Source organism: Daphnia magna, linkage group LG10 (assembly GCF_020631705.1).
Source record: "Daphnia magna isolate NIES linkage group LG10, ASM2063170v1.1, whole genome shotgun sequence".
Classification (NCBI taxonomy): Eukaryota; Metazoa; Arthropoda; class Branchiopoda; order Diplostraca; family Daphniidae; genus Daphnia; species Daphnia magna.
Window position 1 is genome coordinate 5,584,285 of NC_059191.1, and position 8,232 is coordinate 5,592,516.

Here is an 8,232-nt window from a genome sequence, read left to right on the forward strand (position 1 = left end):
AAAAAACAGGGGGTATCTGACAAGAGATATTGTCACACTGGACTTAAAAACACAGAATTTACTTGACACAGAAAAACTAATACACGGAATAAGAAATGAAAGAGTTACACTTTACCGATCGTCTACACGTCTAGTTGAAGAAGAGAAGGACGAAGGAGAAAATAGTGGGTTTTATACAAGCCTTGAAAATACGCCCTTTCCCTAAGGTTACCCGACTCTAATGTATTTTCTTATTCTATTCTGGAATTTCTACTTATTAGAGAGCAATGCCCGATGACATAACCACAAGTAACATTCGTAACTACAGCGTCGGCTATAGCGTCTCTAGGAAGAGATAAGTACATCTGCTATTGTCCCCCCATGACAATATATGAGACCCCTTTAGTGGCCAAAAATTGAATCTAAGCGAACTTACATTGAAATAATTACTGTGGATTTAGAAAATCCAATTGGGTTCCTAATACGCATTTTTTTTAGAGGGAAAATATGACGTTAAAATTGTTTTAATACATTGATATTTCAAAACTAGCAGAAAAAGAACTTCAGCACCACCCCTTGGGGGTGTTGTCAATAGGAAAACTTGTTGTAGGAGACCTTTTTATGCTAGTCCTTCAATACCTATGACAAAAACTTTTTCAAAATATCTAATTAAAAAATGATTATTAGTAATTTTATAAGGTAATTTACTATCACGATACTTAAATTTAATTGTAAATGAGTTTATTACCATGGTTTCATTAGGAAACGGCACAAAAAGATTCTACGGAACTGAGCAATGAGAAGCCTGTATACTCGACCCAATAGACGTGAGTAAAAATCTCATTCATTTTTATTTTTTTAATTAATAATTTTCCATCATATTTATATAAATGGATAGCTCTTGGTGAGGGCTATCCATTTTTGTAAAATTTATTTATTTCGAGCTTGTAGTTTCCCCGATAACAACTATTTTAATTTCATGCATTATTGGGAGAGGGGGTCGGTACCGGGCCATTAAACAGCATTGACCTACCCAAAAAAAAATGGAAATCGGTTTACTACTACTTCTTTTTGAAATACCTGATTACAGAATGTATGATGAAGTGCTTTCTTTATCTGAGTCGGAAGATTAAGCACTTTTACGATATTATTCCCTTCTTCTAGCATTGTAGAGTTTTCTTCTTTCTTCTAGAAATTAAAACAATTTAATAGAGCAGTAAAACATCCAAGGATGCGCGTTCTCCACAAAGGCAAAAATATCATTTGTGTCTAAGTTGTTCTGCTGTGTCTGCAGCGTCTTACGTACAACCAACTCCTTAACGTTAAAAAATAAGTTTTAGTAACTATAATTTAGATTTCTCCCCTTTTCTTTGTAAAAGTGGGTAGGTTATTCATTTCTTCATTTCTTGAATTGTTTTTCTAGCCCCAATTCCATCTAGTTTATTTTTTTTAAGTGGCTCGTCTCTTCTAGCAGACAAATTTCGTTCTCTGCAAGAAGTTCTTCTGCTACAAAGGAACGAGCCACGAGCAAAAAACAGTGACTCACAAACAATAATTAAATAAAAATAAACTAGGTAGAATTAGGACTAGAAAAATATTTAGTGTTGCCTTGTTGTAAGGCAACCCAAGTCCGGTCACACACTGGTCGTTGCAGACTAAATGTTGTGTTGCCTTAACAACACAAGTTCTAATGGAAAAATAACCGGTCATAGCAGATTAAATGTTCCATGGATAGCAGCGTTGCCCGATCTGGAAAGGGTAACAAAAAGATGTCGAAAAGCCCTATAGGACTAAAATACCAGATGGGATTGGGCTGAATTGCGAGATGGTGCAACTCAGCATCCGATAAAGGTCTATAGTCTATTCTTTCCTCTACATAGGGCTCAGCCCCGGTTGTCGAAAACCCGGGTTACCCGCGGATCAACACCAAAAATATTCGCCCATGGGTGATCCAGGTAGTTTATTTGCTAAAATGGGTAGGCAGGGCCGATTTTGATGGATAAACGGGTATACCCACCACCATGTTGAAAATTGGTGAGTGGGACGGCGCGAAGTTTAAAAAAGGGAGGATAGCAAAAAAAATTACGTGAATATGCCATCTTGTGGTGGAAATTAAAAACACAAAACCAATTTCTGGGAAAACCCGGATAATCTGGATCAAAGTCTCAAGAACCGTTACCCATCGGATCCGATTTTTTAGCCGAGAAGACCAACCCATTCGACCATTTACCTTGGACGCGATTGATTGGACGCGGGGCCGAGCACTAGCCTCTACATGTACCATAACCGGATCCGTTTCAGGTAACTGTTTATTTTTGTTTTTTCTCTTAATGTTTGCTTTGAAAAGTTATTTTAATGTGAATTTTGTTTTTTAGTAATTTTTTATTTTTGTTTGTATTTTTTTTTAATTCTGTGTACATATTTGTAAATAGAATAGAGCTTTGTAATTTAAAAAATACTTACTATGTTTAATTTCTAAAGAACTATGAAATCAATTTGACACTAGAAACAATAATATTTTGTTAGTTGTTAGGTAATTTAATGAAATTGTGTCTCGTTTAACAAATTAAATTTAGATTTTACAAATGGTGGTATCGTCTTTTAGTGCTAATTCAGCAAAAGCTTTAAATGTACATTCAGCATATTGGCTGTGTTTTAGATCCACGTTGGAAATTTCACTATTTGATATAGAAGGTACACTATTGTGATATATATATTTTTAATCCACTGCCGGGTACCAGGCTACCGGGGGCGCTAAAGTCAAAATTGTCTATTGCAATATTTCGTCAGTCACGTCTGACGTGACTGATTTATTTACACTCGTAAAACATTCACAAGTATATGGTTAGTGCAAACAAGGGAAGATTCTGACCATACTGTGTGGAACGAAAGTTTGTGTTATGATCCGTCAGCCAGTAACGTCGGCTGCCCGGATATGAACTATACACTATATGACTACTTACAGTGCGGATGTTTCCATGTCGACTTCTTGTTGATGCTGGATAGATGCCGCGTCGTTGGATCTGGGGCACGGGTTGGATTAGTAGTGGAGGGGCGATGGTGGGGTAAAAAGGAACGTGACGTACACAACGAGTCTCAGCAGTGAAATGTTTAGTCTCCTCCACACTCGCTATTAAGTTTCTACATGACAGCAGGGGGAACAAAATAAACAACTACGCACGATTGCTGAAAGGAAACTGACATGGGGGCGAAAGAGATGTGGGTTTTATATTGCATCTCGGTTCGGAGACGCTAAAATTGGCGTGGGTCATAAAAAAGAAAACACACCAAGGAATGTGAACTGGTGTAAATCAATCTCAAGAGATAAAGTAAAAACATTGACACCTCGGTCAAACGGAAGAAGGTGATAAAACAATGAAATCGATAGCGGGGGAGGAAAAAGAGGTCAAGTGAAGGAAAAACGGTACACAACTTTAGCCAGACACCTTTAAGTTTAAAACAATTAAGTTACGTTTAAGAGTCCTTACATGACTCCCCCTCTTGGAGGATTCCATCCCGCAATCAGCTCGGTGTGGCAGGATGAACTAGGTACGAAAGTCAAAGGCTATTCCGGTTCCATTTCTCGTCTAGCTTTGGGGTGGATGACCGCGGCCAGTTTTCTCCTTCCTCACCCCAGCCGTCGGTTTCGGATTCCCCATTCTAAGGTTGAGCACCTGTATTCGCGGTCCCTTTGAGATGGAATCCTATACGTGCGTTCGACGTGCCGCGCTGTTCCCAGGTCCTCTTCGTCTGTGCCTAGGGAGTAGTGGCTGTTGACGAAGCTGACGTTGCATTTCCCCTTACGAAGCCTCGCAAAGCTGTCGTTTAGCGCTGCAATGTCTATGCCCTTTTCCTGGATGTCACTGACCGGCGACAAGCACTATGGTGAGGCCCTGTCTTGAAGTAGCGTGGCCGGATTTAGGATAAGGGTGGAGGTGCCCGAGGAGAAGGAATCTTCTTCCCAGTGGTCATCCAGCGAGGGTAGGGAGATGTCATCGGTGTCATCCGAGACGTCTGCGTCGTACATAACCTCGTCGTCGTAGGGGTTGTTCATGCAGTAGAGAATGTCCTCGTCGTCATCAGGGTAGTCCGCCACATACAGGAATTCCTTTATGTCAGACGAGAAGTCTGCGTAGTAGAGGATGTATTCTTCATCCGGGTCGGGTATCCAGACAGCTTGTCCGCCTTTCTGATCTTTCCGATCGTCCGTGGATGGGAGGGAGAAGGTTTGTAGCCTGAGCGTAGATTTTGGTAAGGATTAGGAAGGTTTGGTATCGAAGGGGTGGTGGGGTGTAATGATTCGGTAGGGTAGGAGTACATTGCATGGTGGATATTTACTAACTATGATATAATTTTAACTAACTCATTTATTCTAAGGGGCTACAGCATTACGAGAGGATGACCTAAGGGAGGAAATAATCAGATAAGAAAGAGGGAAGGGAAAAGTCGGTTTGTCATCAGCGTTTCGAAAGAAGGGCCGCCGCTTCTCGTCGCTGAGCGAGGCGGAGTGAATACGCGGCAGGTGGTGGTTGGTGGGTCATCGCAGGTCTTGCCGCGATGTGGGCTCCAACAGGCGTCGGTGGGGTTGGAATGTTGACGATGGTCACAGGGGTGCTCGGAACAGAGCCGGAGTTTACTTGGGGTCCCATTTCGATGTCATGACGGAGGGATTGCGGAGGGGGGGGGGGGCTAGCCAACTGCAGGGGTGGAAGTATCTGCAGCATGGGATGTAAAGCCCAAAAAGCGATCTAACTCACAGAACCGAAAAGCCAAAGCGATGGACACGCCTACTCCCGATAGGATGCCGAGGTTCCAGAGCCAGTATCCGACTCTTGTCATGAACAAAATGTCTTTGGCTTGTCCTGGGTGGACGAGAACGGTCTCCACGTTCCGTTCTCCGGACATTTCGGTGACATAACCTATCTGGATGTACGCCAGTATATCGGCCATATTTTTGGAGGCGCCTAAGCGGTGTGAGGTTATCCGGGCTGTAACTAACCAGCAGGGTCATTTCTAAGGAGTTAACAATTTCTAGCGGTGCTGCATCAATGAAACGACGTCCATGGGTGGCTAAATTAGGACGCCAGTAAGGCGCCCAAGTATTGTTCTTGAAGGTGTGGTCCTTTCCGTTGAAGTTGACGAAGTTTGTGTGCCAATAACACTCGGAATACTTCGTGAGTTCCCAACATTCCACACCGACGGTTGGATTTCCAACTTTTGGTTGGGCCCCACACGAAGTGAAGACCGTTTCGAAGGTGACGTTTTGTGGGGAACATTGCAACCCTGTAACGGAGGCGCCCACCGCGAGTAGTTTCCGCGCATAGTGGAAGGTTCAGATGCGAGACTGCAAGCCAACTGTCATACTGGGCCGTCGCTGTGGTGGCGTGATAGGCTGCCCTGCGACTTTAGCATTGTAGGTTGCGGATCTCTTGAGCCAGGTGGTTGGAGATGTCCATCGCGAAATCCATAATGTATTAGGTGTGGTTGGCATATTTAATTTCCAACCGTGTTAGCATTCATAGTGCCAAATCTACGGTTGCGTCCGTTTGGTAAGACTCCCCATCGGGGTGGTCAACTTCTTTAGGAGTCTGTCGAACCGCGATGATGACCTTGTCCATATATACCGGGTGGAAGGCAGCTTGGCTCACGTCTCCGCAGGTTGAGCTATTTTCCATCGAATAGATGAAATCCAGCTGTTTTGCTGGATCTCATATGTGAAAAATGGTGTTGTTGTCCTTGGAGTACTTTACGCCGAATCCTTTTTCAATGATCCTTAGCTCACGTGGCTTGGACTCCTTCCAGGTGTCTTCTCATACGAGAGTAACCAGATTGTGTTTGAAGGATCCGCTGGACGCTCCCCGAAATATCACCGAGGGGGGAGGTAATGGTGCAGTTAGGGCACTCCGTCTGTAGTGTTACCTCCTCGAGGCAACAGTTCATCATTTTTTCAGTGGTGGTCTAGAACCAAGTTGTCTCAACGAAAGGGTAACCTTCTAGGGTAAAGGTATTAGGGCCAATGATGTCCATGGCCTTGTCACGACATTGACGTGAATCCCTCATCCTGCGGCACATCGCCTCGTCAACTTCGATGGGTTTGCGGGTATGTGGTTCCATTGCATGAAGTCTTTATATTCCATGGTTGTATATATACATACTGCACGTACAGTAACCGTCATTCACTTTGAACGCTTTTGCGTTTTACCATAAGCAACCGTGTTAAATGCGCATGACTCCGACCCGCTTATTCTAGTCTAACATATAAGCTATTTCTTATACATTTATATCGCTTAATAGCTAAGACAATTTTCTATTTAGCGGTGAAATTGAAAAATTTTCTGATTGCTGGTTTTTCCGTCAAAGTTAAACCCAGCTATCTTTGAACATGGTGTTTCTTACATGTTAGCTTATGGAGAAAGGGTGTTTTTATTTATTTAATTGTACACAAACGGCTTGAATCATTTGCATGCCGTTTGTTGGCATTGATACGGATTTCATTCTTCTGTAGATGCTAGAAATCCCCTGGTACTAACTTATGATATGTATTCCCTGAATTAATTTTTTGTCGACACACGTGTAATTTTAAGCGAATCGGCGCGGTGTTCCCCCTCTGGCATACTCCCAGTACCACCCGCTGAACCTTTGTTCAGCGCGCGCTTGTAAGTACAAAGTAGAGGGTGGTACTGGGAGTATGCCAGTGGGGGACACCGCGCTGATCACGACCTTCGGGGTGTTCTTCTTCGATCGTGGCGGTGAGATCGGGTTCATGGGTAAGGTTAGGTGAAGTGTCCTCTTTGTGGTTGTCCTCGAATTCAACGCATGGTTCTTCCTTCCAGATCATCGATTCGTAGAGTGGTTTGATCCGGTTTACATGGACTAACTGGGTCTGTTTGCCGGCACACTCCTGCATTTCCAAGGTGTGGTTATCGTTTACTTTTACGATGAGGAACGGTCCCATGAATCGCGGAATTAGTTTCCTACTCGTGCCTGACATCGGTCTTCTTACGTCGATAAGTACCTTGTCACCCACCCTGAATTCCTGTTGTTGAGCGCAATTGTCGTACTGCGCCCTCTGCTGCTCCCTAGCCAGGACTAGGTTGTCATTTACTAAAAGGAAGGCTTCGTGCAGGCGTTGCATGATTTGACTCTTATAGTCCGAAGGGGTGATGGTATTTGTAGATGGTGCGAGTAGAAATTGGTCGATGGCATCGTTGGGTCGCGGCCGTGGTATAAGAAGTATGGTGTCTCCAAGGCGAAGGAATGTACAGAGTTCCTATAGGCAAAGGTTACCGGAACTAGCATCCCCTCCCACTTCGGAAATCCTTGATCCATATATTTTCGTAGCATTTCTGCTAACGTTTTATTGAGCCTCTTTGTGAGGCTATTGGTTTGAGGATGGTACGATGTAGTTCTTAACTGCTTAATCTGCAGTTTTTTACAAAGAGAGGAGAAGAGCTCCGAGGTGAAGTTTGACCCTCGATCTGTAACGATAGCTTTTGGGGCCCGTGGTACAGAATAATCTAGTCCATTAAGGCTTGGCTTGTCGTCAAGGCTGTTTGGTCTGGTAGGGCGATGACCTCACCCATTTGGTAAGATAGTTAGTAATGACGAGGACGTGGTTGTTCCCCTACAGCGAGTGGGGTTGAATGGGTCCCAGGCAATCTAGCCCGAGTAGCTCGAATGGTCTTGATATTAGGGGTAGCGGGTTTAAAGCTTGGAGGTTAGATCGTCGTTGAAAGCGCCGGGTTTACATGCTAGACAATACTCCTTGACATCGGAAAGCATCGTCGGCCAGCAGAATTTATCCCGTAAACGCAGGACTGTCCTCTGATTGGTTAAGTGGCCAGAGAGAGGGAGTCGTGACACTCCTTTAGCAGGGGTTTCTTAGGTTAAGCGGAACTTTTACTTGGATTTGAGCAAAACGTCGCCTTTTCTTGGAAGTCGGTTCGTTGTGGCAGACCAGCAAGCCATTGGATATCGAATAAAAATCGATTTCCTTCGCCCAGATCTGGTTGTTGTTTTCTTCACTGAGAGTGCCGTTCTCCAGTTAGTCCGTTATTTCGCTGCAGAGGGTGATGTATATCAGCCAGCGCCACTAGTGGCAAGCAGACCAAATACAAGGAGGCTAGTTCCCAGTCAGACTTGGACAGTCGAATCTACTACATACATGTGTCAGAAGTAAAGTCAATTGATTGCAAGTTTAGTCAGCATGGCGAGTGATTTACATCTGCCGCCATCCTTCACATTTGATACACC